The following is a 6,843-nucleotide window of genomic DNA, read 5'->3' as shown; positions in this document are numbered from 1 at the left end:
TTAGGAGGACACTAACCATAGGGCCATGGACCATTATTACAAGAAATGACCTTAAAGATCAGTCTATTTAACATTGATTTGTTTTTTGTTTTATAAGTTGTTTATTTTCCAGATGAGGAAACATGCTCTGAGAAAAAGTGTAACTATAGGTTGACTTTTCCTTCTATAATTCTTTCCTAAATATCTGGTAGGCTTAAGAGCATCGATTTTAAATCAATGCTGATTATCATTGTCCAAGATTTCTAAAGTGTTTGCATCTCACTAAACTACTGACTTTGTAGAGATCATTTCTAATAAGGTTAAAAATTGACAATGATGTGCAAAGTAAGTTCAAACTGCATGTTTACATAACAGATATTTAATTTAAACACAAATTATAAGTTGTGTTTGAATTTAAATACCTGTTATTTTCCAAGGCCCATCTTGCAAAGGACTTTTACCTTGATCCTTACTCCATAAACGTCCTTAACCAGCAAACTGGGGATTTATTTTTTGTGAGACTTGGCCTTCTTTCTCAGTTATATTCCTTTATTTTTTTTTTCTTTTCACAGATTTCCTGAATGATCTTATCAATATCCATAAGTTTTACATCTAGTGTACCAAATCTCTACCTTTAAAATTCTAGCCCTATCTTTTTCTCTCTTGATTCATATATGTAATTTCCTGTTAGGCACCATTTTCTGGGGCTACCACATGTGTCATATATGTAACATGCTCAAATTCTAACCAATTCTCATTTTTCACAAACCACCTTTATCTGTATTACAATATCAGTTTCATCCAATTCCCCAAACCTGAATACTGGGCATCCTGCTTAACTCATCTGGCCCCTCTTTATCCCCATGCCAAATGACTTATTGAATTTTGCTGATTCTATCTCTTTTGTATCTCGTTTCCATTTCCACCACTACTGAATTAGTGCAGGACCTCATTATCCTGGCTTATACTAGTTCAATAATCTCTCTGCCAGCAGACTTGACCCTCTCTAATCCATATGACACTGCAGCTGTAGTAATCCTTTAAAATGCAAATTTAATCATCTTATTTCTTTGTTTAAATCCTTCAAATGGCTTTTCATTTCCTATAGGTTAAAATCCAAATGCTTTTTTGTGGCATACAAGTCACTTTCATGATCTCACACCCAAACTCAGCTCTTGCCTCTGTACTCCACAGGAACCTCCAATCTTGATAACCCACATTGAATTTCGAGTTTTTGAACAGCCCAAATATAATTCCCCACATTCTGCTTTCTCTACTTATAAGGTCTTTTACCTCATCATCCACATCTCAAATTTTCACCCATCTTTTGTATTTAGCCTAAGTGAAATACTATCTGTAGTAGTCTGTTTTCCAGAGAAACAGAACCAATGGGAGACAGAGTGAGAGAAGAGATTTAATGAGAATTGGCTCATTTGATTATAGAGGCTATGAATTCAAAATCTGCAGAGTAGCCTGGTGGTATGGGAGGGTGAAGGAGAGCCAATATGCCAGTCTGAAAGCCATTAACTAGGCAGAGTCAATGTTACAGATGATGAAATCCAAAGACAACCAGCTGAGTAACTCTCTCTTAATCCTGAGAATATCAGTCTTTTTGTTCTATTAAGGCCTTCAACTGACTGGAAGGGGCTCGTCCACAATATGTAGAGCAATTTGCTTTACTCATGTCCACTGATTTAAAGGTTAATATCATCTAAAAACACTCTCACAGAAACACCCAGAATAATGTTTGACCAACTATATCGGAACCCCATGGTGCATCCCAATTGACACATAACAATTATCATATTCTCTATGAAATAATTCTTCACTCCTTCAGAAAGAGTTAGTTTACTATTATGCCACAAACACATCTACTATCTATGCCTTTATTTCATTTATAATATTTTTTACACTTATTTATGTCAATCTCTCTTACCAGATATGAGATCAATGAGGAAAGAAATCACAGGTGACAAATATATGGCAAATTCAATGCTTGTTGATAAGTGAATCAATGAACAAAGCAAAATAAATATTTGAAAAATAGACACGAAAAGCAGTATATAAATATTTTAATATAACTAGGTTACTGTGTCCAATAGTAATGGTTACAAAAATAATAAAACTAAACATTGTAGAGCTCTCTTCCATTTTAAAAATATGTTATCTCATTTGATTCTCACATTAGTCATGCATACAAGTGGCTGGGGTTCCCCCCCCCCCGCCACCTAATAAAAGTAGCAATTGAGGTTTAGAGAAGATATGGATTTGACCAATGTTGCAGAGGTAGCAATTGTCACTGCCAGGACTTCTGGACTCTATCTATTTAGCACTTTTCCCTGCAACAGCCAGATTTTAATAAAAGCCTGTTCTAGTTTCCTATTATGTGATTTTTTAAAGCTAAGTGTCTTTTACTTAGTTATTAATTTTTAGACTCTCACTGTACATGATGAACTGATGTGCTGTTTCTTGGAGCAATATGTTGGAACATGCTACTGCTTGACTCATTTCCAATTTTCAATATCTGTAAAAAATGGAAGTAGTTCAAATAGCTGCAAATTAAAGCACAGTTTAAAACCACTGTATCATATCAAACCTATCTGTGCTTTGGTTTATAAGTGCAAGCTACTTGTGCATGGATAATCCATCACAGCTTAAAATTAGAAAAAGACTTGCAGCAGGTCACTGATTTTTCTGACAACATGACCTTCTAAATACTTCTTAAACTAAATAGATGTATTTTCCTCTGAATGTTTTCAAATCAAGATACTTTCAGTGGAGGCTCATTTCTGTATTCTGGAAAGCCCATTTGATTCTATGATTTAATTAAACTGGTATTTGCATTTATAAAACAGAAGTAACCGAGGGCAAGGGCATCTACTTATATATGTGTCCTAGTTCTATAATGGAGATGTGCACATCTGTCAAGGTTGCTGAAACTAAATCTGTGTGTCCTCTAATGTTGGATGGTATTCTGAACACTGCTTTAGTTTGCCTACAGAGCAGTGTCAGATTTCACAGATCCTCAAGGGATAAAAGGAATCTGTACTGAGATGTGGTAGTATTGAATTTGGCTAGTATTTCTCATCTCCCTTTTTAAAATCTGATTTTATTATGTTTATTTTCGGTAAACACTTATAAAGTCTAGGGATAACTATAAATGTAACTGTTCACACATACCCACCCAATATCAAATATCCAGCAAATATCAAATACTCAGCTATTTAAAAACATGTACATTACTAACAGAAGACTTGTTCTTCATTAAGATATTTAGAATTATGTAAATACAGCATTTTTCTGAACTCAGTGTTCATGTTATTCCATTAAATCAATTTTCTTCTCTCTGCTTATGTGACTGGCATTCCAGATAATATTCCCCTGAGCATGCATTATTTGATACAAACGCCCCAAGATTTGTGTCTCCCCTGTTCCCCATACTCACAATTTTAAGTTTTTGTGAAATTCCATTGAAGAAATAGTGGATGATATTTTTATAAGGAATTGTGGGTTCCTTATAAGATGAGGGTAGTGATTATATTTCTTTTAGCCAGAATCACCATATTGTTAACTATGAATTGCATAGAAAGAAAGAATTCTTCTTTAGAGTATAAGATATGTGGCCTGGTCTGCCTGTGGTGGGGGAAGATTTAAAATTGTGTGACTGTAGGGAGGAAGCTTTAGGCTTTTTATTGGGAGCTGTTCCAGGAAGTTGTGTGCAGCTGAGACAGGGAATATATTAGTGGGCTTCTCCTCACAGGGAGATGGTGTAAATATGAGAGTTTGGAAAGCAGAATGGGGGCTGAAGTGGGGAGACTGCCACAGCTGTGGGGAATTGCATACTTCTTTTTGCCTAATGAGAGGGATCTAGAAGAAGCATCTGGCAGCAGGGAGGGTCTATATTTTATTTTAGACAAGAATAGAAGATGAAAGGATATAGTAGATGGAATACAAGCACTATAGAAAAGCATTTAACACAGTGTCTGGTGAAATTGCACTTTAAAATACTTCTAGTACATATAACTATCCAAACAGATGAGACACATGTGAGAAACTACACATAAAGGAAATAGCATCATAGCCAGATATGGTTGGCATCAAGGTACTTGGGAGGACTCTGAGCATTCTCTGTAAAGTTCCGTAGGGCCTGCATCACCCACTCCAGTGACTAGAAACGGGGACTGTAGGAGGTTTGTACGTAATTCACGGATGATGTTGAGTGGGAAAGCAATATGTGCACATATAAATCCCACAACAGGACCTGAGGACCTAAGGGATATATACTTCAGAGTCCAGAGGTCATGAGAAGTAGGAATTGTAATTCTTCCTGTGTTCTTAGCAGTACCTGGTTCACTGTTGGGATCCAGCAATCACTTAGTCCAAAGTGTCAAAGTTCATACTGAATAAAAGGCTTATTTCTGTTACTCTATCTTGACAAAACAGCAAGAGCTAATAACAGCAACTGGAAACTTCTATTTCTTTACTATAAAGGGTAACTACAGTTAATATAAAAATAAAAATCATAGAAATATGTTATATATAAAATGAAATAGAAATTTATCATCACATTACAGAATAAAACTTTTCTGTTATATCTAAACTATTAGTATTTAAACTATTAGTGTGAAAATTATATTTTTATATTTAGTAACTACTTTTAATAAAGAAAAATAAAAACTGAAATCAAAGGAACAGAAATTATATTTTAAAGTCCTGTTACAGTGGCAATAATTTGAATTACAAATATAATTGTAACCTTAAATTATTCCAGGGTATTTTTTCTTATGAAGAGTAAGTGGTATAAGCTAATGCATGAGATAGGGTTTGATAAGATATTGTGATAGCTTCACAAAGCTAGGACAAAGGCCATATGGTAAAATCAATGTATATCTCAGTTTCTAAATCTTGTTATGTTTAAAAGCGGCTTTAAAAATCATTTGTCTTATAAAAAGACACATGTTCTCTTTAATGGAAAGCAGTATGCATCTGAGTACAATTTGTGACTTTAATCTGATTCCTAATAAGAAAAAAAAAAAGCTATGTAAACATAGGGCCAATTATTGATGAGAGAAAGGACTAAATCTAACACAAATTCTCTTCTTTCTTGACCCTGGAAAAGAAAAGATGCAGAAGTGATCAAACTGCATGGAAAATGTTAGAAAGGCAGAACAAGGCTTTATCTCTAATTTACAGAAAGCTGTCATGGATGAGACTCGCACTCAACCGAAAGAGCAAAGCAATTGATGGATATTGGCCTAAAGCCCTGGAGCAGTGCATGCACTTTGAAAATATTTCAACTTTAATTTACAATATTCACGATGGTTGAAAGAGCCATCTACTCAAAACAGAGTGTAAACTACTAGTAGGAGAATTGGTCTTTAATGACAATTAAAGATTGGAGTCAAAATTTATAAAAAAAAATTGTAAAGTTGTATATAGATATTGGATAAAGTATATTAAAAAGACAAATCTTTTTCAAGACCAAGAACTACATTTTCACAGTTATGTTTACCTTTTAAAGCAAACTGTTATAATGCCTCCTACCCCCAATAAATGATTCTTTGTCCAATAAGTGTGTCTTTAGGAAACTTTGGTGTCTCAAACATTTCAGTATGCTCAGTGAAACACTGCTCTCAACATACCCAAAGTTAGTGATTTTAGTACTAAACTTACAATGTGAAACCTAAAAATCGGAACAAATGGAACCTGTCTACATAACATGTATTTAAATTTTAGCCATAGAGTAGAATTTTGTAATAAACAACAGCAAATGAGCCTAAAAAATATTTATTCTATCACCTTTTAAAAATGTGTTTACTATATCTAGCTCTTCTGTTTTTGTAGTTAACATTTCTTCACTCCATTATTTGTTGTTTATTCTGTCCTTTTGTTGTTTTATTGTTTCTATATCTGGATAGAGAGTAAGAAAAGTGAATAGGTTGACATGTGAAGTCCTGTGATTGCCTGATCCTAGCTTATTTACTGCATATCACATGTTCTCTCTGGTGAGTGCCACGACTCCCACTCACCAGATTTTGCATCTGCCTGGATTATTTCCTCCCACTCTTTTAGACTTTGTTCTCTAGGAAACCTCCGTGGGTCAGGAAAATTGCATATCCAAAAGTGCTCTGCATTGCCTTCTCCCAACAATGAGGTCACATCATTATATTCATTTTCTTTGCTTTTGGTTTCCAACTTAATATTTAGTAATTTATATGACTATTCAGGATTTTGATAGTGTTTGGCAGGAGGAGGAGGAGAGTTGTTGATATAGAAAGAGATAGTGTCTTTCCTGTGGCTGTTGCCTAGTCTGATTAGCTTCCTCAAGCCAGCCAGGAGGCAGGTTATTCCATGCATGGACATGGGTACAATGAGATTCTCTGTAATACTCCTCTGCCATACCAATGCCCATTCTGTGTGGGTGTCCTGAAATATCTATCTCTCCTAGTCTGCAACATTCCATATCCCCTTTGCAAATGCTAAAGTAATTACCTTTTGAAGTAAATTTAATATTTAAGTATTATATTATTGTTGATTGATCAAGGTATTTATTGATGAGACATTAGCTGGAAAGACAGAGTATCTGGAAAGAGCAAAGCAAAATGAAAAATATTGTGTGGGAAGATTCTGCAAATTATGTGGTATAATCTACATTTTACTTGTCTTTTGGGACATAACAATGCATTATGAGAAAGTGAATGTATTTAATATTACATTTCATCAAATAGTAAATGATCATATTGCTGACACCATAAAATTTACGCCTAGAATGTTAATTTAGGAAATAAAATCAATTTTATGTTACTAGTTTATTCTTAAACAAATCTATATATTGAATAAGAACTTAATGTGATTATTTTCTAT

The sequence above is a fragment of the Cebus imitator genome, unplaced genomic scaffold (assembly GCF_001604975.1).
Source record: "Cebus imitator isolate Cc_AM_T3 unplaced genomic scaffold, Cebus_imitator-1.0 Scaffold116, whole genome shotgun sequence".
Taxonomy (NCBI): domain Eukaryota; kingdom Metazoa; phylum Chordata; class Mammalia; order Primates; family Cebidae; genus Cebus; species Cebus imitator.
The sequence above is the reverse complement of the archived record's forward strand: the minus strand, read 5'-3'. Positions refer to the sequence as shown.